At 39.1% G+C, this 22,803-nt stretch overlaps 1 long non-coding RNA gene across 1 annotated transcript; it reads left to right on the top strand.

The window, feature by feature from the left end:
• Positions 1-368: 368 nt before the first annotated feature.
• Positions 369-20,087, top strand: LOC124422734. Its single transcript, XR_006941914.1, has 6 exons — positions 369-1,096; positions 1,165-1,339; positions 1,635-1,696; positions 1,788-2,020; positions 6,366-6,494; positions 19,925-20,087. It is a non-coding gene; the product is annotated as an uncharacterized LOC124422734 (long non-coding RNA).
• Positions 20,088-22,803: the final 2,716 nt, after the last annotated feature.

The following is a 22,803-nucleotide window of genomic DNA, read 5'->3' as shown; positions in this document are numbered from 1 at the left end:
AAAAAAAAAAAGAAAAAAATGAAAAAGGGAAAAATAATAATAAAAAAAGAAAAAATAGAAAAATAAAAGGAGAATAAAGTATGAATGAATAAATAAAGAAATAAATCAATCAATCAATCAATAAATGTAGATATATTTCTCGAATGAAATCGAATAATAAATATAATGCATATGAATTCGCGAGTATATATTTTTTATTTTGTCGGGATAAGGTTTCAATTTGAAAATTTACTCGCACGCCTACTTGAACTTTTTTAAACGTCAAGAAAATACCGAGTGAACAATTTACAGGAATATCGTAATAAACGTTATAGAGCTTACACGAGGGAATAAGTAAGACGAAAGGAAGGAAGGAAGGAATTTGAGCTCGTACGTGGTCTCGACCTGAAAGGACTTCGACCTTCTCGTAAATTGGCGTAAACTACACCTGGCGTAAATTCGCGTGCGAACGCGACAGGTTTCATTAACGCCCGCGTTCCTGACTATCATACACGTGGGACGTAAGATCTCCTATCCTGGCAGGAGCAACATTGTACCGTGTACCGTGCATCTGGCCTGTGTTATCTAAAATATATATATATATATATATGTATATACATACGTTTCTAACGTATACATGCATATGTATGTTGCACGTACGCACGTAACTACTTACTAGAGCTAGGGACGATAAACTTCCTAGACTTCCAACGGTAGCAACACTCGAGGTATTTATCTGCTTATCTTTCGGGTTGGTTGTCGTGCACCCTTAAACCTTATTACAATTCCACTTTCCCATGTTTTCCACGAACGCTAACAATTTTTTTGTCTCCATTTTTCAAAATCCCACATTTCCAATGACCTTCTAATCCTCGTTCTAAATCCTACATTTATAACTCTTAATATTATCTTGGATAGAACGATATTGTACGATATTGTATGTACGTCGAAGATAAAATATTCGTCGAATTCGAGACAAAAGAAAAGAAAAGAGAAAAAAAAAAGAAAATAAAAGGAGAAAGAAAATAAAATCAAAATCACACGATTACACGATCGTACGAGTAATTTCGGACGAACTAAGAAATTTATATATGTCGTATGAAGTACGCTACATACGGTACGTATGTACGTAAGGGTACCTTTTATCGCATAACGTTACTTACAGTAACTCGAACTTACTTCTAGAAAATGACTTTCGGAAGTGTCTTTCCAGAGATGGGAAATTACCTCAACGTTCTCTTACCAAGTAATACCGGAAAATGGTGTAACACTTTGAAAGTGACCACGAGTAACTGCGATCACCGAGTTGGTAGATACTGGAGCTAGCTACGTTTATGAGAGAAGTTATGTGATCTCATACGTATGTATGAGCATAGAGTATCATTCTTTAGGATCTTACGATTTTTTTCTTTTTCTTTCTTTCTTTTTTTTTCTTCTTCTTTTTTTGCTTTTTTTTCTTTTTTCTTTTGTCATTATTACAAGTTCACGATCGTCAGCCGAGTAAAAAAAAAAAAAAAGAAAAAAAGGAAAAAAGAAAAGTAAGGAAGAGGAAGAAGAAAAATTTATTCCTTCATTAAATATTTTTCATTAAAAATCGATTTTCAAGTAATGATTATCTAATTCAATTGTCTAAACTATTTACTATTACTTCGTAGGGATAATCTCTTTAAGACCGGACTTTCGGACGGAAGGGCAAACAAATTTCACTCGTGACAACGTAGGTAGTCTCGTTCTTTATCTCTCTCTCTCTCTCTCTCTCTCTCTTCTTTATTCCACGTGACGAACTTAATCTGTAATTTGCTTTCCAGAGAAAATCACATTCGCAATCAAGAGAGGCGAGCATATCAAAAAGGTTTTCGCGTGAACGATCCGACGAGCAATTATGTTCACCGACTACGTTAATGCGGTCGAAGCTTTTTTTCGAGAAAGGAAAAAGCTTTTTGGACGATTCAGTCCAAAGATGAGGATGAAAAAAAAAATGGTCGGGTGGAAGGAACGCAAAAAATAAAATATGATAATCTTTATGATTAACCTTATATCGGTGAGTAAAATAAGAAGAAAAGAAATGGAAAAAGGGAAGAAAAAAAAAAAAAGAAAAAAAGAAATAAAAAAAGGTCAAAAACAAAAAGAAAGAGAAAAATGCAAATCATCGTAAGATCGAATTGGGAGTCAATATTTACGATTAAATTCGTACGTGTGATAGACCCTTAGTAGTCATACTGACTAAAATTAAAATCACTCTTCGTGGTATCCCTTTTAATTAAGTTCGAGTGCGGAGACAATGGGGGAACGGAATATTTGATGGAAACTATAGGGATTGGTAAACGATCAAAGGTATAGGAGAGTTGGACCGACAGCGACGCTTTATTTACAAGCGTATATGTCCCGTCACTAAATTACGCTCTTCAACCGGCCGCTTTAAAATGCCCCTTCGTCGATTTCATAGCTTTCATCGTTGGGAAATGAGGAAAATTCGAATGGAACGTGATTACATTACCACCATCGTGGTCGGGCTATTGCGAAATTTCCTAAATCATAATCAACAGAATCTATCGCGCGATTGTCGTTCGAAATGGAAGGACCGAGTGAGGGTAGGGATAGGGGGGGAGGGTAGAGGAGGGGCGGGGAGGGGAAGGGAGTGGGAAGGGTTGCGGGGATGACTGGAGCCAACGTTCGAACTCGACTTACCCGTACAAACTTGTTAATTGCCGATATAAACAGAGCAGTTTCCGTCGATGGCGCCAGCCACGAGTTGACTCTATTTCCCCCTCAGGGCCGTCAAAATTTCGTCCGTCGTTGGCTCAACGAATCTTCGTTTTATAACACCAATACCGATTTTACAACAGCTTCACGATGAATCTTGATCGGATGGGAGGAATGGATCGATCGTTGAAGATAACTTCGAATGGGGTGTTTCTATTCACGCGTCTTCTATCTGATTTTAAATCTGTTTCTTAAGATTTTTTTCATTGTTCATTACAAAAAAAAAAAAAAAAAAAGAAAAAAGAAAAAGAAAGGAAAAAAAAAGAGAAACGAACGAGAATCTCGTACTCGAGTTACCAGTGCGAGATACAATGTGATCTCTCGTAAAAAAATTATTCGACGTAATTCACATGACGATTATTTCCCTTTAAAGTGGATTTTCTTTTTCACTCGTTATCACGCGCAAACGTTACGTTTTAAAATACGTAAAATAACGATCGCAGTTTAGCGTTCGTCCATTATTTTTTTTTTTTTTTTTTTTTTTTTTATCCAGACTTAAACATCTTTCGTCATATTCATAAGAAGGATTTTTACGATACTTAAAGGAGAAAGAAAAAAGAAAGAAAAAAGAAAAGAAAAAAGAAAAGAAAAAAGAAGGGAGAAAGAGAAAAGGAAAGGGATTTGGTCGTCTCTCTCTGCTTTTCTAAATTTACTCGTAACCATTAACCAATTTGTCTAACATAGCTTGTATATATATATATATATATATATATATATATATATATATATATATATATCACTTTCACGTGCAACTCCTGTGCAATAGAATTGTCTAGAAATCCGTGTTTCGAAAATTGTTGAACGTAAATGCCGCGTATGTTCTCTACATTCTGGTCTTTATCCAATACACGAACGACGATACCAGTCGATGTTGGAAATGCCCACGTCAAGATACCCATGTGGTAATTCGAATTTCAAACAGTCTGGCGAATTTCCATTGTATCCGCAACGCGACGTATGTAATTGCAACGCTTGACTATCCGTAACTGGCTTGTTACATTGCCTCCCTGATTGGATAGCTCACCTTGCTACGAGGAAAACGTAGCGATTATAATATAGAACACGATACTCTTAATATTTATCGTAAATTACAAAAATTATTATGAATATGGATAATGTATTAATGAAATTAACGAAATATCGTATCGATGATTCTAAAGGAAAGATAAGAATTATTAAGTGAATGATAACACAACAAAATATTCTTTCCGGTTTTCGATGGCACGTTCGTCCTATTCGAAAGTAAACAGTAGACTGAGTTGTTTCGAAATTATTTCGTAAGATATACTGAACTATCAATAACACGAGTTCTTAGAAAGCAAATAGAATGCTTGACTTGTATTTCTAAAATCATTTCGAAGGACACATTGAACCATCAATAATAAGTTTTTCTTAATGTCACATTTTATATAGATACTTATTTATGAATGAAATTCATTGAGAAATATTTTGAACGCGATTTAACCAATTACATATATTATTTCATTCGACTCGGTTGATTAAATCTTCAAACGTATATACCGACAACGACAACGACGACACTTAAAATCGTCGACGTTGCCCATGTATCAGAATAACATCGTACTCTTCTAATATTTTTCTCGATCGTTAAGCCTAAATTATTACATTGCTTAATGTACTTATGTTATTAGCCCTTGGAGAAAGTCGTGTCGATGTAATAAAGTTCTTCCTCGTTTTCTTCTTTCGACGAGAACTTTTTCTTATTCTCTCTCTTTCTCTCTCTCTCTCTCTCTCTCTCTCGATAAAGATAGGACCGTCCTTTTTGCTTTTACCATCCCTTCGGAATTCGTTTGCGAAAGAGAACCAAAGCAAAGTTCTCCCTTTAATTCATATCTCACGTTCACGCCTCGATTGCCAAGCCACGCGGTATAGTTATTAAGAGAAACTTTGCCCTACGGTCTTCTTCTTCTCCCCCTTTCTCTTTCTCTATCTGTCTATCTATCTATCTATCTATCTATCTATCTATCTATTTATCTATCTATCTCTTAACGCACATTATCGTCTTTATAACTTATCTTCTCATGCTTCTTAACGTTTCGTCGTCGCAGTTTCACCGACTTCTCCTGCTTCACGCAGACATCTCCTCTTTCGTCTCATCTTCCACGACGTCTTCAAACTTCCGAACGTCTCAGGCAGACCGTGAAATCTGTTTCCCGATAAAAAAAAAAAAAAAAACAAAAAAAAAACAAAAAAAGAAAAAAAATTTCGTGTAATTCGTTGACAACGTTCTTGGAAAGTTCTCGTCAAACTTCTCGTCCCTCTTCCTCGATCGGAAAATGCGTAAAGCTCGAGACGAGCTGGCCCATCAAAACTAAACGAAAGGAAGGTTATCCTTGAGTGAAGGGTATTAAGTTTATAAGTTTAGTCACTCGACCTCTGATGTAATCACATTTATCAACGTTATTTAAATAAAAAAATTTTAAATAATCTATATAAAGTGTGATCATTATATATATATATATATATATATATATATATATATATATATAAAAAGAGAGAGAGAGAGAGAGAAAGAGAGAGAGAGAGAGAGAGGAAAGAAAAAGAATATATTCAAAATTTCAATTCGTTCTAACGGAGTTAATGATCAATATATGTATCTAATGAATAGAACGAAGCCAAGCCGATGTTTCCACATTGGTGAACCATCACAATTAGCTTGTCCAGAATGAATCCATTAGGGATATGCCGAATTACGTTTGTTCGTTCGTTGGCTTAGTACGACTCGTTAGAGACGAATCGAACGGCACGTGCGAAACGTACCATTGAAAAAAGGTAACCAAGTTGAAAATCGTTACCAAAAGTATGGACTATTGTAATCGATAGGGTTGCCAGCTGAAGAAAGAAATAGATATAAAGAGAATGAGAGAGAGAGAGAGAGAGAGAGAGAGAGAGAGTTTTACCTTTCAAGATATTATTTCTTCTCAAGTTATCGAGTAATTCCCACACGCATTGTTCTCGTAAAAACAGAGAGGGAGTAAGTAAGTACTTAATTTACGATCGATGGAGAAGTCGCAGTGCATCGATGTATCGCGACTTTTGATCCATCGACGATAAATATCTACTCGTAAAATCGTAATAATGATAAACCAGGACCGACCTACTCCGAGAATCTACGATCCCAATGCCCTCATCGGATCTCAAAGAGGACGAAGAGGTGGAGAAAGAGGAGGTAAAGGAGGAGAATAAGAAGGAGGAGGAAAAGAAGGAGGAGGATAGAGGAGGAGTACTCCGTTGCGACCTTCGACCTGAGAGAGTCGTAACCGGTTCGAGTGGAGCGAATAAGCGCTCTGTGCCTTTCGTACGTAGTGTACATATACATACGCCTCACGTAGGGACTATCCTGTATGAGAGAAGAATTCCCGTGAGAACGACGACGATCGAAATGGAATATCGAGGAGAAAAGCGAGAAGGGAAAACCGCAAAAGACATTGGCATTTGGTTCGATTCGTTCGTAAAAATGTCGCGTCACGTACGACAGTTCGTTCTATATTTTTCTTCTTTTTCTTTTTCTTTTTTTTTTTCTTTCTTCCTTTCATTGTATTTTTTATCTATTCCTCTCTTCGTTTTTCTCTTATCTTGTTTTTACTTTTTTCTTTTTCTAGATGCATTGCCGACGACGATGGTGACCATTACTAAGGTCTTACTTCTACCCTAAACTCATCGGCCATTCGATGAAGGTGAAAGTTTTCTTCTTCGGAGGGTTGCCGAAGAAAATTACCGGATGGAAAAAAGTAAGAAAAAAGAAAAAAATAAAAAAGAAAAAAAAAAGAAGAAAGAAAAAAGTAAAGGAAAACGGGAAGGACGTGTCTCTCGTTTCGAACTTCGAGATCGGAACCTTCGCGATCGTTTCCAACGTTGCTCGTGCCTTTACTCGTACGTTTCATCTGCACACACGTACACACGTACATACACACACACACACACACACACACACAAATACAAACACACATGCATATACATATACATATACACGTGCACTCGTTTCTCGTTGGGGTGAAAAGAAACTTTATTCGTTCCGGTCTAACCGAGAGTTCCACTAGAGGAGGTTCTAGCGAGGACGCAAAAAAAAAAAAAAAAAAAGAAAAATCCGTGATTAGATGGCGGAGATGTAACCACGTGGTTCTCCTCTTTACTCTTTCGCTCAGAAACCGCTCAAACTTTTCTATTTTTTTTTTCCCCCTCCAACTCTCCGAGAGTAGTTACCTCTATTTCTTTCACGCAGATAGATACGATCGATTACCGGGTAACTCGTAAAATATTCCTAAACTCGCTTGGAATTGGGAAGGGCAAGGGAAAAGAAAAAAAGAGAAAAAGAAAAAATAGATAAAAAGAAAAAGAAAGAGAAAAAAAGGGGAAAGAAAATGGACAAAGCGAAGTAATCGAATCCATTGTCGTTTCGTACGACGTTCTCATGTAGGACGATTAATCGGATCGTTAAGAGCAATTACATACATACCTGTTTGTCGATCATTCATTCGACGGTTTTAACTGGATCATGCTCGATGTTACGAATTTACGAGAGTATTCAAGGAGAATTCGACCGAGCTATCGAAACGCGTTTCTATGCATGCATGCATGCATTCACGTACTAGGTATCAAGTAGGTAAATGAAGAAAAAAAATAATTAATGCGTCGGCTGAGTGTATGTGTATTAACGATAAGTATATATAGGTGTATATGTATATATATATATATATATATATATATATATATACACTATGTACAAAACGTAATCTCGCTTGTGCTTTGATACGGAGCACTTGTAAGCGAACAGGGTACCTGGCATTCACACGACACATGGCCCATTACGAATTAATGTAGCATTTCACGGCGAATTAATTACACGGAGCGAGAACTCCCGAGTGCTCTCCAGTACGAAAGAGAGCCGCCCGAGCCGCTGAGTCACCCGACTGCTACTCGAGCACCAAATCGTTTTAATGGAACAACTGTTACCCGTCAAGCCTACTTTTGCCTCGGAGCATTGCGTGAGCGAGAGCTCAGAGCCTCGTAGTTCAGAGCACGCGACAACGCGCGATTTTTCCGCTCCGATTGTTACCGCGAAATGCAACCACGTTTCTACGGAAAACCGTAACGCTAACCCCCGTCCCGCTAAACCTTCGCCAGGCGCCCCCCCACCCAAAAAACAACCCAACCCCGTCCTGTCCCATACCATTCCGCTTATACCGTTACAACCAACTCGAGTTGAGCTTTACTTGTTGCGATCCGCTTACGAAATACCATTGTACTTTCGTTCTTTCGTTTCGATAAATTCGAATGGCTTTGAATTGAAATTTTCTCGCAGATTTCTTGTTTATATTTCTTTTTCTTTTTTTCCTTTTTCTTTTTTTTTTTTTTTTCTTTCTTCTTTTTCTTCTTTTTCTTTTTCTTCTTTTTCTTTTTCTTCAGCCGTTTCCCCTTCTTCCTTTCCACGTATAAAACCCCCAAGTAATACAATTTTTTCATTTCGAGCTCGTTTCTTTTTCCTTTTTTTTTTTTATATATATATATTTATATATATTTTGTATATATTTTTTTAATATATATATATATATATATATATATATATATATATATATATATACATATATAAAAAGAAAGGCGCGAACAAATGAGAGAAAAAGATTCTTATTAATAGGTACTTATATTGAGAAAGAAAAATAAAGAAAAAAGAAGAAGAAGAGAAAAAAGGTAGACTAACATCGAGGGAGAAAAAAAGAAAGAGAAAGAGAGAGAGAGAAAGAGAGAGAGAGAAGACGATTACAAATGCATCACTTACGTGTACACGCACGGCATATAGTCAGCAATATTTTTCGCAAATGCGTTGCTATCTTTTTTGCAATTTACTGCAACAACTTTCTTCTTCTTCGCTTGCACATAACAAAGGTAACTAACGTATTTCGTTTCTATGTGACATGTTAACTTAATTTAGTCTTAAAGAGTAACGTAGAATGAAACTGAAAGATAATAAAGAAAACGAGTGAATTTTCGATTAGACGAGAGATAAGTTTGCTCGCGTTGGCAGAGAAAAGATTAAAGCGAGAGAAAATCATTTCTCTCTCTCTCGCTCTCTCTCATAAGATCACCAAGAGCTTTATTCTTTTCACGACGAGACGGCCACGCTCGCTAAATTTCGGCAAAACGAAATCTCGTAGGTCGTGTATCGTGAGCTGGAACCCTCGCCCGGTTTCTCGTTCGATTTATGACGCAATCAGATACCATGGCGCACGGAACTGACCATAAAACATGGGAAACTACGTTGTCACCCTGTAGTGGTAGTAGTGGTTGTGTGTTCTCGTGGTGTTGCCGCAAGTTGTACAGTCTCGGTCAGAAATCATTCCGCTTTTAGACGTCGCCTTTCTTTTTTCTTTTCTTTTTTTTTTCCATCCTTTTTCTTCTCTTTCTCGTTCTCTTTCCTTTTTTTTTCTTTTATTTTTCTTTCCTTCTTTTTTTCTTTTCTTTTTTTTTTTTCTTTTTTTTTTACCCACCTAACCACGCGCGAGTTACCACGATAACGTGGAAAGGGGAAAAACTGAGAGCTTATGAGGATGGAAAAAAACAAAAAAAAAAGAAAAAAAAGAAAAAGAAAATAAGAAGAACTCGAATAAAGCGAATCGAGCGAGCAAATAGGCAAGCGAGTAAGCAACTAAGTAAGTAAGTAAATAAGTTGATACTTATCTAAATTGTATTTTTCGTACTGTATGAAAGTCACGAAAAAGGGAACGATACTTGTCATTCATCTTTCACACGTGTTATAATTTTTTTCTTTTCCTTTAGTTGTTCTCTTTTTTTTTTTTTTTTTTTTGACAGCAACTTTTTTTGACAAACACTATGGTCGTACATCTAATGACAGATGTAATTTCGTGCGAATGGTCTTGCTGTAAATCTCTTTGTTACTTATGAAAATATACTTACTCGTGTGAAAATTGTTACGTATAACGCTAAATATGTAAAACCGAACCTATCCAATATTGATTTAGCATTGTTCATCGAACAGTATTTCCCAGTAAAACAACGTTATCCGTATCGAGAGAGAGAAGGAGCTATCGAGTACAATCTAGATTTAATCGCAGTGAAAATTGTAAAACACGAATGTCAAATAATTTAAGCTCGGCGAATAAAATAAAAACGTTTTCCAAGCATACCTAGGAGTTGTCGTTGTAGTCATTGTTGTTATTGTTGTTGCTGTTGTTGTCGTCATCGTCGTCGTCGTTAGTTGGCAATAAAAGAGAAAAAACAAAAAAAAACACACATATATATATATATGTGTATGCATATATATATATATATATGTGTATACATATATAGGTATATAAAAAATAAAAGTGGAAAATAGTAAATGGGCTGGTTTATCGAGGATAAAAACGGAAAGTCTCGACGCTCGTTCACGCGGTTTCCGCGTGCACTGCAAAAATAGGATTCCGCGTGTTCACCGGAAGTTTTTAATTTGATTCGCGAGTATGAGTCACCGGGCACAGTGGCGGTGGGCCAAGCGAAAATCCATAAACCGTTCCCAATCGCACAGAACGCGAACGGTGGTCCAGCAAACCTCGGATGAAGGACGAGCGTACGGTTCCTCGTCGTTTTGGCTCGCCGTCGTTGCAGACCCAAACGCCAGGGAAAACCGGCGACGCTAACCGAAAATCGAATTATTGCTCTACGGACGATAAACGTCCGTTAGCTCGTGCGCAACGGTGCTCGTTTCGATTTCGATTAATCGAGCAAGCCACCTCTTTCGAGTGTTCCGTATGAACAGAATAGCTCGAGTAAGAGATAGACAGACAGACAGACAGAGAGAGAGAGAGAGAGAGAGAGAAAATATGTAAAAAAAAAGAGAAAAATTGGCGCCTCAATGGCTGCTCTCTCTCTCTCTCTCTCTCTCTCTCTCTCTCTCTCTCTCTATCTCCGGCAATTTGTTTAAACTGCGTTACCAGCCAAACTGCTAAGTGGTCCACGCCAAATACAGGACAATTTTTAGAATTACCATCGTCATAGAGTACTTTCGATTATATTATATTGTATTTGTATCTATAGATTTTTTTTGTTTTTTTGTTTTTTTTTATTTTAAACGAAGTCAAAAATCTATGTGGCCGTAAAAATCTATCGATCGATTTATCATCGAACGATACCGATGCAAGTTGCAATCGTTTTTACCGTTCCTACTTTTCGTTTCTTTTCCCTCGCAATAAATTCACGAAATACTCTAAGCCCTTTTCCTATCTAACTCTATCGTTCTCTTTTCTCGTTTCGATCGATCGATCGATCGATCCTTTCGTTGGCAATCCCCGAAGGATCTTTCCTTTACTTTCTGGTCGCATTATTCCTTTTCGCATTCCTTTCGTTTCAAAGCACGATCGAAAATACGATTGGATCGACTCGATTTTCTCAACCGTACCGTTTTTCTAATGTCATTGCCGACCAATGCAAAGAGCCGATGCAACTTTTTTGCATTAATCTTTTAACAGAAACGTTTCCTCATAAAAATGAACTTGATCCAATCTGCTCTCTATCGGCAACCTTGCTTGAATTTTTCAAATTTTCGTCCCGCTAGACTTTCGATCCTTTTTTTCGTGTTTATAAAAAAAAAAAAAAAAATAAAAAAAAATAAAAAAATAAAAAAAATAAAATAAAAAAAAGGAACAACATAACGACGAACGCGTAAATTAATCGAAATACAATGAAAATTTTACGATCACATTTTGTATATCTAACTTCAATTATATCCTAGATATTATATCGAAGAAACACCCTCCCTAGGTTTATAATCTAGGGGTTACTTTACTTTTAACTGGACTATTATCGCACACCCTTAAATCTATTAAAGAAATCGATAGGGAAACGAATTCTTCTCGACGGGACCGGTTAAGAACGCCGCTGATTATCGGTGTTTCAGGGTGGATGGAAGGGTCGTCATTGCCACATTCATTCACCCCTTTCCCGTTACTGCCGCTTTACTACCCAATTCGCCGTGGAAGGAGCATCCCAAGAGAATCGGACTCGTTCTTGGAGGATCTCTTCGGGAATTTGCCCTCGTCATCGGTCCCGAGGGTGCTGGAAGCGATTCCAATATCTCTTTCTCTTTCCTTCCTCTCTCTCTTTCTCTCTCTCTCTCTCTCTCTCTTTCCCATTCTCCCTCTCTTTTCTTTCTGAACTAGCCCGTAACCCAAGCAAGCGTATTACGAAAGAACCATTCTCAAAAGCTGTACTCAAAACTTCTTCCTTCTCTTTTATTTGAAAATTCGAGTTCACGGTATTCCATTTATTGTTAAAAACTCATCGATATAAGAAGAAGAAGAAGAAAAAAGAGGATAGTCGATAAATTTTTTTATACGATATGATATGTTTATCAGAAATATTTACTTTCTTGTCTGTACAAAGGCGAGATCGAATCTGTTTCATTATAATCGCAAAAGAAAAATGACGAGGGCGCCGTTTTATCCGTCCGGTCGACGAGCTCGCCTCCCACGCGGAACACTTAACATACAATCGTCCACCGCGCCCATAAACATTCGAAACGCCCGCGGGCTAGAGAATAATTGATTTGTTAAAGTTATTAATTTTTTCGTTTCTTCGTCCTAACCCTCCGCTCCTTTCTTTCTCCCACCCCCTCTTCTCTCTCTCTCTCTCTCTCTCTCTCTCTCTCTATCATTCTATCTCTCCCTCGCTGATCTTTCTCCCTTTAGAACGGTGCATAACGACCACGTCGAAAATTGGTGCGTGTACTTGTTGCTTGTTCGCCGTGCCGAGCTCGAAGAACTTCGATGCGTTCCTTCATTCGTTGAGCATCGATCGTACCCTCTCTCCATCTTATTTTCTCTTGTCTTCGAAGGCTCCTCTTCCTCCTACTTCTCCTCTTCCTTCTTCTTCTTCTTCTTCTTCTTTTTTCTTCTTCTTCTTCTTCTTCTTCGAAAGAGAGATTCCACCGAGGCTATGACTCGAAATTCATTAGTTTTCGCTCGTTAATTAAGATTCGTTTCGAGACGACGATTTCACGTCCATCGGGTGTTAATCGACAATGGAATTCCGAAGATTCCTTTACATCTTCCCTGTTAGTAGCTTGTCGAAAGCGTTGAAAACAACGGAACAAGAACTACAAATGATCGTGCAACGAGATAAGATTAATTAAGTCTACGCGAAGGAAGAGGAAGAAGAAATATATGAGGAAAAAGAAAAAGAAAGAAGAAGAAGAAGAAGAGGGGGGAAGAAGGAGGGGAAAAGGGAGGTAGAGGACAAAGAAAAAAAAGAAAAGAAAAGAAAAGAAAAGAAAAGGAAAGAAAAAGAAACGGGAAACGAAATAAAGAAGAGGTAGTATTCTAACGCGCTTTCGAGTGGACAAATTCGAAGACGACTCTTCGTCGTTACGCTTCGACGACTTTTTATCGATGATCTCACCGATGAAAGATGTAATAAAAAGCGACGTAGCGTGAATAAAAAACAAGGATGGATCGATCGGAGTTAATAATTAATCAAAATAACGACGTACCAAACGAAACTCGTCACTCTAACGAGCTCCCTTTCTCTTTCTCTCTCTCTCTCTCTCTATCTCTCTCTCTCTCTCTCTATCTATCTATCTATCTATCTTTCTACTCTCTGCTCTTCTCTCTCTTTTCTACTCTTCATTCCGGTCATCGAAGTACAAGCTAAAAGTTCGCCACGCTATGACCCCCGCGGAATCGATCTAAACGATACTCGTTAGAGAATCGTCGTCCGACCTCGTTTTATTTCAGATCGCGTTATAAAAAAGAGATTCGAATATTTTCGAAATCCATTTCTCTACCTCTCTCTCTCTCTCTCTCTCTCTCTTCTCCTTTCTCTCTCTGTCTCTTTGTCTCTCTCTCTTTCTCTCTCTTTGTGTTCTAGAACGCGTGTGAAAGCCACACGCTAGAGCGCGAAACTACGTAATTTCGCGGCTGGCTAAGCAGGTTGGCTAGGCAGCAATGACTAAACATGGCGCCATTGTCGCCGCCAGAAACAAAGGTGAAAAGCAACGACAGTATATAGTACGTACTTATGTATATATGTACATACCACCTGCTTTTCACTTTACATTATCCTCCCTTCCTCTCTCTCTCTCTCTCTCTCTCTCTCTCTCTCTCTGTCTCTCTCTCTGTTTCTCTCTTTCTCTCTCTCTTTCTCTTTCTCTTTTTGTTTTGGATAATTTAAAGAGTAGATCGAAACGGATGTAGTCGCAATTAAAGTACGATTGGAGATAGACCAAGCGAGTTGATCCAGAAGATTTAATAATAATAAAGAAAGAAAAGAAAGAAAGAAAGGAAAAAAAAAAAAAAATTAGAAAGCAAATCGTAATAACGTCGTTAATTGTAAGTAACTTCTTCCTGTCATCTCTTCTCGATTCCATACATTTTTTTTTTCTTTCTTTTTGGTGGGAGTCGTCGTTCTCTTTTTTCTTCTTTAACCCTCTCTCTCTCTCTCTCTCTCTTTCTCCCTCTCTCACCTTCTCTCTCTCTCTCTCTCTCTCTCTATCTCTCGTTCTTTCACTTGCAATCCGGCCGAAAAAAAGACGACTATCTGGTCGCCGTCGAGTGGTTATAATTAAAGCTCCGCTAACGAGAATCCGTTCGCCGTGAGATAACGAGGCCTTCGATTTAAAGAGATCTCGAAGAGTACGACGGCGAGGAAGGGGAACCTTCATCGGACGAAGAAACTTTACTACCTTCCGTAGGTGCACGCGTGTAACGCTTTTTGTACTCGTGTAGATATAAATATATGTATGCTACGAGAAGAGAGGCGGATGCCTACGCAAGAAGAGAGGTAGCGAAAGGGTAGAGAGGAGAGGGAAAAAAAGAAACGAGAGGAGGTGCGCTCAACTTCACGAAAGAAGACTTTCGTCGATGGGAGGAGAAGTAAAAGGTGATGGTGCAGGAGGAGAAGAAGAAGGAGGAGAAGAAGGAGGTAGGAAAAGAGAAAAAAAAGATAAAGAGAGAGAGAGAGAAAGAGAGAGCTGGTGGTCTTGTTCGCGTGCTTCTGTCCCCACCACGTGAGAGTCTCGATCGGCCGGTTAATATTTTATTCAGGGCGGAGTCGGATTTGCATACGAAGTGGAGCCTCCTCTTCTACCCTTTCTCTTTCTCTCCCTCTCTCCCTCTCACTCTCTCTCTCTCTCTCTCTCTCTTTCTCTTTCTCTTTTTCTATTTCTATCTCTTTCTCTCTATCTCTATCGAACAACCGCATCTGCCGCATCTGAGATATAACACGAGTACGAACGACGTGGACGCTTTTTCTAACCATACGCGTTCTCCTTTCGATCTCAATTCTCATGGGTTATGCGGCTCGCAAATATTACCTACCCTATTTTTCGGTATAAAGAGAAAAAGAGAGAAGGTCCCACGCACGCTATAACTATTCGAATCATCTCATTATATAGTATTCCTTTAGGGATGGATGAGATATTACGAGGAATGATAGACTTGTCTTAACCAATTTCGTAACTAACACTATTATCATTAAATACATGGAAATCCATATAAAAGAAACTTAATAAGATCGCGCATTATTTTATATGGACAATCTTTTAATATCGATAAAAAAAATCCTCATCTTTATTTATCTATCTATCTATCTATCTGTCGATATTATTTTCACTTATAATGGCATTTAGAATTTCACAGACATATGGGAACCATCGAAGCCACGTATAATTCTTCGATTGGATCGAACGTAGAGAAAGTACGTGGAGAAAATTTTCTGAACAAATATTCCTCTCTAGGCGTGTCTCCTATCGCTCTCTCTCTCTCTCTCTCTCTCTCTCTCTCTCTCTCGAAAAAAAAAGAAACTAAAAAAAAAAAAAAAGAAAGAAAAGAGAAAAAAGAGAGAAAAACAGAAGAAAAGAGTAGAATCTGAAATCTCTCGATTCGTACTATCCTCCTTCGATAGCTTCGCACACGCATCTGTAATTAGTCCATTACGCGTGGCCCGATTCGATGAGAGACTATCGGTGTGATCGTTGTTGGATTGTCCGCCGTTGTTGGTAAGCTCGAACGTTCCATACGTAGAACGATCGTTCGTTCGAGGTTCGTTCTATCGAAGAGCAAGTGAGATAGAGATAGATAGAGGTAGTAGGCGTGCGCGTAATCTGATCACGCGCTGAGAGTAGTAACGCGCCCGCAAATACTCCTCGTCACGTAGCGAGGCTTAAGGCCCGGATACGCAGGCAACCCTCGGCTCGAACTGTGCAACGGATATGTCGTCGGTTCTACCCTATCTCTCTCTCTCACTCTCTCTCTCTCTCTATCTCTCTCTCTCTCTCTCTCTCTCTCTCCCTTTCTATCTCCCTTCAGTCTCCTTTTACAAGCATGTTCGCTAACGCACGGCTGCGCGAGCGAACGCCTGCGAAACAACCCCGCGAAACTTTCTAACCCTTCGGTGATGAATGTCTTTTAATTCGCATGCGGAAACGAAACCTTTCGTCGGGTCTAAACTGTAAACATATATTAATGATCGAACGAACGATTATCTCTATTCTTTGTTCTATTTTTTCCTTGTATTCCTTTTCTTTCTTTTTTCTTATCTTTTTTTTTTTCTGTTCATTCTTCCTTCCTTCTCTGATCGTTATCAAGATTATTAAAAATGATCGATTGGTCGAGCCTTTCATTTTTGTGAAACGTTTAAATGCACCCACGTGTATGTAAATATATATATATATATATGTATGTATATGCACGCGAGAATACTCTCTTGGCAGAAAATGAAGAGATTGCGGTTACGGAAGTTCCATCATTCGGCACGTGTGTACTTAACGTGGTAGGTACGAACGAGCTCGTTAAAAAGTACATGTTCAGCCGGAGGAGAGAGATGAGGTCTGGCCAGCAGAGGGGGCCAAAGCAGTTGGCCACAGACGAAAGAAAAAGAGAGAAAGAGTAAAAGAAAGAGAGAGAGAGAGAGAGAGAGAGAGAACAAGCGAGCAAGCAAGGAACATGGAAAGGGTGGGAGGGATCAATACCGGCAATGAGGCCGAGACATCTTCCTTAATCTCGGTGCTGGTCACGTCTCTATCCAGCGTGGTCATCACCATGAACACACAGCTGTATGAAAGCAAGCGGATCTTTCTCAACAGGCTCGCGACAACCGACCGGTTCCTCCTTCGATGTCATCCTACGACAGAATTAAGGGACAAAAAATCTTGTACAACTCGATCCTTTCTATCTTCTTCGTTTTCTTCCCTCGCCCTTCACCTTTCCCCCTTTATCTTTTCTTTCCCCCTATTTTCTCTCTCTTTCTCTCTCTCTCTCTCTCTCTCTTTCTCTCTGTCTCTCTGTCTGTCTCTCTTTGTCTCTCTCTTTCTTTCTATCTCTGTCTATAGCTTATACTTACAGAAACCCTATGTCGAGCGAGTAAGTAATACCGGAGGTACACGTAGAGTCTTGTCACCGTGCTGGAGACTGGTTAGAGGAGAGACGCTTATCGTACGGAAGGATCTCACTGACAGCCGCCAATTAAAACATGCTAACGAGCTGCTGATCTCGTGATATCTCGAAGCGGGGCCTAATTAAACTCCGCGGGAGAGAGGGATGTGGTAGATCGGAAGAGAGGGATGTAGTAGATCGATAGAGAGAGAGAGAGAGAGAGAGAGAGAGAGGAAGAGAGAGAGAGAGAGAGAGAGGGAGGGAGAGGGAGGAATGAGAAGTAGAGATAGGAGGTAAGAATATGCGGGGATAAGAAAGAAAGGAAGAAGAAAAAGAACAAAAGAAAGGAAAAAAGGAAAGAGAGAAAAAAATGAAAAAGCAAGAGTAAGAATAGAAAAAGAAAAAGAGACAAATCGTAAACGAAAGATCGGTAACATCTAAACTTATCGTAAATCGTCTTGGAAATGATCTCGTTTTGTTAAACCAACGTTAACGTCCAAAGTACAAAATCACGAGATACTTTCTCGACTCGTTATACCGAGTGATTCGTAAAACTTTTCAAAGTTGGAATGTTACGAATCGATTTTCCTATCCAAACGTTTCGAAAGTTTCAAACTTTAAGAGAGTGAAACAAAATGAGAGAGTACGAGAGAGAGAGAGAGAGAGAGAGGAGTTTGTCCTCTCGTGGTTTTCGTAAGCGTAAAGTTTCCTAACATTACGCGAATAGTTTCTCTCTCTCTTTTTCTCTCTTTCTCCCTCTCTTTCTCTTTCTCTCTCTCTCTCTGTATCTATCTATCTATCTATCTATCTATATATATATATATATATATATATATATATATATATATATATATAAGCTTGATTCAAAATCAAGGAAGCTTAAAGTTTTCTAAGAATAAGGGAGATACTCCACCTCCCCCGTTCCCCCTTCCCTTGTATTATCACACCTGGTGATTTGTAATTCGTCCTGCCAAAGAGAAAAGGGATGACTCTTGAAATATCTACATATGTATGAATTAAAGAAGACGGGTAAAAGAATGAGAGGAAATAAATTTCGTTAAGTATAAAGGCCGCGTCGAGAGAGGCATATAAAGTAACGTGAACATTTCAATTTCATACGGTTTTGGATGCATAAGAATACGATGATAGCCGAACAGAGAAATCAAAGACTTCTCGGTGTGTTAACGACGGCCGATCGCACGCCCGATTCATTTTCTGATTCTAATCTACTTGGATTCAGCATACCTCCGACCATTGATATTATCGTGAAAACCTACGAATATATATATATATATGTGTGTGTGTGTGTGTGTATATGTATAGGTATACCTGCGGACGTAGCAACTTTCGAAAGTAACGAATGATGTTAGTTGGGGGTAGGGGCTGGAGAGTCGGTCGGTTAGTCGAGAGAAAGAGAAAGAGAAAGACGAATAGACATACAAAAAGAAAGAGAGAAAGAGAAAGAGAGAGAGAGAATCGCGCGTTGAAATCTGAAATCTGAAATCTCCTCTCGTCGCGGTCTGTTATCGCATTGCCAGGATCTCTCGTACTTTCATGGCTTCGTCGGCGCGTCGTTAGGAAAATTTGTAGATCCGTATCTACTTAATAAAAGGCTATTTTCAATGGGGGGATCAGCGCGTACGTTTAAATACCAGCATAGAACGATGGGAAGGAGCGAAATCGCGATTCACCATGTAAATTACAGGACGTATCGTTTCTGTCTCGTGCGGAACGTATAACAAACTAAATGAATGCGTTATACAATAAATAATGAGTATCTGTAATTTTCAAATTAAATATCTTTGGTTTTCATTCATTGAGCTCAAACATCTAATAGAGAAACGTAATGAATACGATACAGTTTCCATTTAGAGTTGATACTGACGTATCAAAGACAAGCTCTTTACCATGCAGATCAGAATTCTCATGGATTCGATTTCAACATTTCGGACAGGTCCATTTCTAATATCATCGTACACATATCCTCTCTCTCTCTCTCTCTCTCTCTCTCTCTCTCTCTCTCTCTCTCTCTCTCATACTAATATTCTAGCTTCGAATGCAAACCAAAGGTATTAATTCGTAGAATGCAAAGCGATATTTCGAGCCGTTCAACTAGTCAGTGAATGGATAGAAGGAAGGTAAAAGGAGATGAAGGAGAAATCGGACAGGAGGCAAGAGTATGGGTAGGCGAAAACGTAGGGATGCCACTGAGTAACCAGAATCTCTGTTTGCAGTTAGATTTTGGAACTAAGCCCAGGTTTGCCCAGACAGATGCACCCACTTGCTGCCCTTAATAGCATGGCTTACGCACCGGCTTCGCCAATCGCGAAGCTTCGTTCAACTATAACAGCGTGCTTCCTTTCATCCACGAATTTGATCATCTTCTTTTTATCTCTGTCTTTTTCCTTTTTCTTCTTTTCTTTATTTCATATAACAGGGAGAACACTTAGGTACTTCTTTATTTCAAGAGGCTTATAGTAGTCCTATAAAAGAGAGAGAGAGAGAGAGAGAGAAAGAGAGATTGGACATTATAGGAGGATTATGTATTATATAGTTAATCGTTTATTCGAAGTCATGATCGAATTCTAATCCTTCTAATTGTACTACCAAGTTATCCTCTGTACCTACGTAATTCTTTCTTTGCGGTCGAGCTTAAAATAATCCGTAGTACGATAAATCGAATTTTATTTTTTTTGGCTTCTTTAGGATCAATAAAATGAAAGAATATAAAAATTGACGATGGTTTTATCAATAGGATAACGACAGTGTACCACGGGAAAGTAATTTCATCGTCGTTCCAGGTCGAAAGGCAGGAAAATCTGTCTATGGAGATTACGCATGCCATCCGGACAAAGAGGCACGAGGACGTCAGAGTTAATTAAGGGTGTGTTCCATCGTGACCCGTCGTCTACGTCGTCATCGTCATAGCCATCATTCTCGTCTCCTGTAATTTCGCGTCTCACAATGTGCCAACTGATTAGGACTCTATGCACACCGCGGTCTCATCTGCGTTCCATGTAATCATCGACAGTGCTTCAGGCAGAAGGGGAAGCTCTCTACCGTGCGTGCGTGTACGCGCGACCACGATCACTAGAAAGACAGAACGAGACAGAGGCAGAGAGAGAGAGAGAGAGAGAGAGAGAGAGAGAGAAGAGGACAAAGTTTTACAGGGGGTACGTCGTACTCGTGCTGGCTTCTACTCGCACAATGTGCCTGTAACGAGATGATTACAGGCGTTAACGGTGCTTCGGGATCTCATGGATCTCATGGCAACCCCCAACATGGAAAATGCCTTCCTCTTGATTGAAGTAGCCCAAAGCTGGGAAACGGATCCGTCGGAGTTTCGCTTTAAGCGATCGTGGATAAATGTTCGATATCCTTGCACGAGAAAATTCCTCCTCTATCCTCTTCCTCTACTTTTCTTTTTTCTTCTTTATCTTCTTCTTCTTTTTTTCTTGTCAGAGAACACTCAGGAAATATTCGTCCTCTCTTTTTCTCTTTCCCCTTTTAATACTTTCCCAACCTAGAGAAACTTATTTCGTCGAAGCTCTTCTAGTCTTTGAAAACTCCTTTACCAAGGAAAAGACTAGAAATTCCTGTGGTGGCTTTAAAGGAAAAGGAAACTTTGATTGGATGACGTTTTCGAATAGTTCCCTAAAACTCGAAATACATTATACCGATGCCCAAAACGTTCGTAATATAAATTCGATACGAGGATTGCCCGATTGATTTCCATCGAATAGTTCGAGGATAACTTAAGTTTGATGGATAGCGTTGCGTCTATAAAGAAACGGATGAAAAATAGAAAAACAGAAAGTGCAAGAGATAGAGACATACAAAGAGAGAGAGAGAGAGAGAGAGAGAGAGAGAGAGAGAGAGAGAGAGAATTATTTTCTTTTCATTTCCTATAGATCTAAGGCAAAGAGGAAGAAATAAAGGAAAAAATGAAAAGCGATAAATTTTATTACATCGTGTTCACGATCGATCGCACATCATGTCTGATAGATTTTTGTAAGATAGAAAAGGTAAGCTCTCGAGTCAAGTTCGAAAAGTCGAGAATAAAAGGAAGGACCGTGATTTCAAAGGACTAAGACAAAGTCGAAGGAGGAAAGGTAGGAACAAGAAAAGGAAGAGAAGGAGAAAAAGAAAGAGGAGGAGGAGGAGGAGAAGAAGAAGAAGAAGAAGAAGAAGAAGAAGGTGGAAAAGGAGGAGTGTCGAGCAACAGCTGTTACGAACGAGAAAGGATATTCCTTCCTCTCAGTAAGGTCCCTTGGCTTTTCGTCCTTCTAGTTTCGAGAAAATCGACGGGAGGCGAGACGACGTCGAACTAAGATCGTCGCAACTCACTCAGCAACCAGCTGACGTTACGAGCCCTTCGCGTGAAGGAGTCAAGCCACCCTTCTCCCTTCTCTTTATACCCCATTGATGCAAGGACCATGGTATACCCACTTCGAGCAGCCGGTGGCACAAAGTGCGAAGGGTCTGTTTTTTCAACAACATCCGGCCCATTTTTCGATCCACCTTTTAAATTCACCTTTCTTTTTTTTTCTCTCTCTCCCTCTCCCTCTCCCTCTCTCTCTCTCTCTCTTTCTCTTTCTCTTTTTTCTCTCTTTTTTCTTCTTTCTTTTTTTTTTTATTTCCTTTTTCCTCCAACTCCTCTTTTTCCTTCTGGCAACGACATTTTCTCACGTCTCTTTAATTCGAAACTCTCGAGTTAACGTACGACGTCCTGATCCACTTGAAAGATAAATAAAAAAAAAAAAGAAGATATGGAACGTAACTACTTAAATGAATTCTCTATGTAACGTTTGACCAAACAGGATCGATTATATTCTTCCTTGCCGACAACAATGGCGCCGGTAGCTCGCTCTTCGAAAATCATTCGATAGCAATCCCGATTCGATACGGACGGATGGAGTTCCATTTCGTAATTGCAAGATTCTCTCTCTCTCTCTCTCTCTCTCTCTCTCTCTCCCTCTCTCTCTCTCTCTCTTTCTCTCTGTCTATCTATCTATCTATCTCTTTATCTATCTATCTATCTCTCAGGAATATGCACATGATAACGTTTCGCCTGGTACGAACGTCAGCTTTGTATATTAGCGAAGCGATACCTAGATAGATAAACGAAGGGTTTCGCAGTTCATGATTATACAATAAGCATAGAGAACAATGAAGATCTATTATATATATATATATATATATATATATATATATATATATATACATATAAAACAGAATGTGTTCTATCAAGTTAGATTAATTTCATCGGATCGTTGTATTTTCAATGAAATTCGTCGAACTTATCAACGTCCGATATATCAAAGTTTTATCATAAATTTTTAGCCTAAAGGTGAATAAGAAGTTAAAACAGGCGGAACGAATATCGAGCGACTTTGAACACGTTCGAAAAACGTTGATCGGCATCGGTGGCAAAAACGCAAGACTGACCACGGTTGCGCAAACTCGATTAAAACGAGCGTTAAGCGATCGAGCGCCCGCGGGGGTGGAGAGCGCACCGCTTAATAGGGTGTGATAGATCGGGTAAATTGCATCGGTGCTAATGGGATTGCACGCGATGGTGCTATAACCATTACCGTGGCCGTAGAGACTGCTATACGTACTCCGAAACCACCCCCATAGAGCGACCATGTCTGTCCTTCTCCCTTTTCCATCCTCTTTC

Source organism: Vespa crabro, chromosome 3, assembly GCF_910589235.1.
Source record: "Vespa crabro chromosome 3, iyVesCrab1.2, whole genome shotgun sequence".
In the NCBI taxonomy this organism is placed as follows: domain Eukaryota; kingdom Metazoa; phylum Arthropoda; class Insecta; order Hymenoptera; family Vespidae; genus Vespa; species Vespa crabro.
Note: the sequence above shows the minus strand (reverse complement) of the source record. Positions and strands in the feature narration are given on the sequence as shown.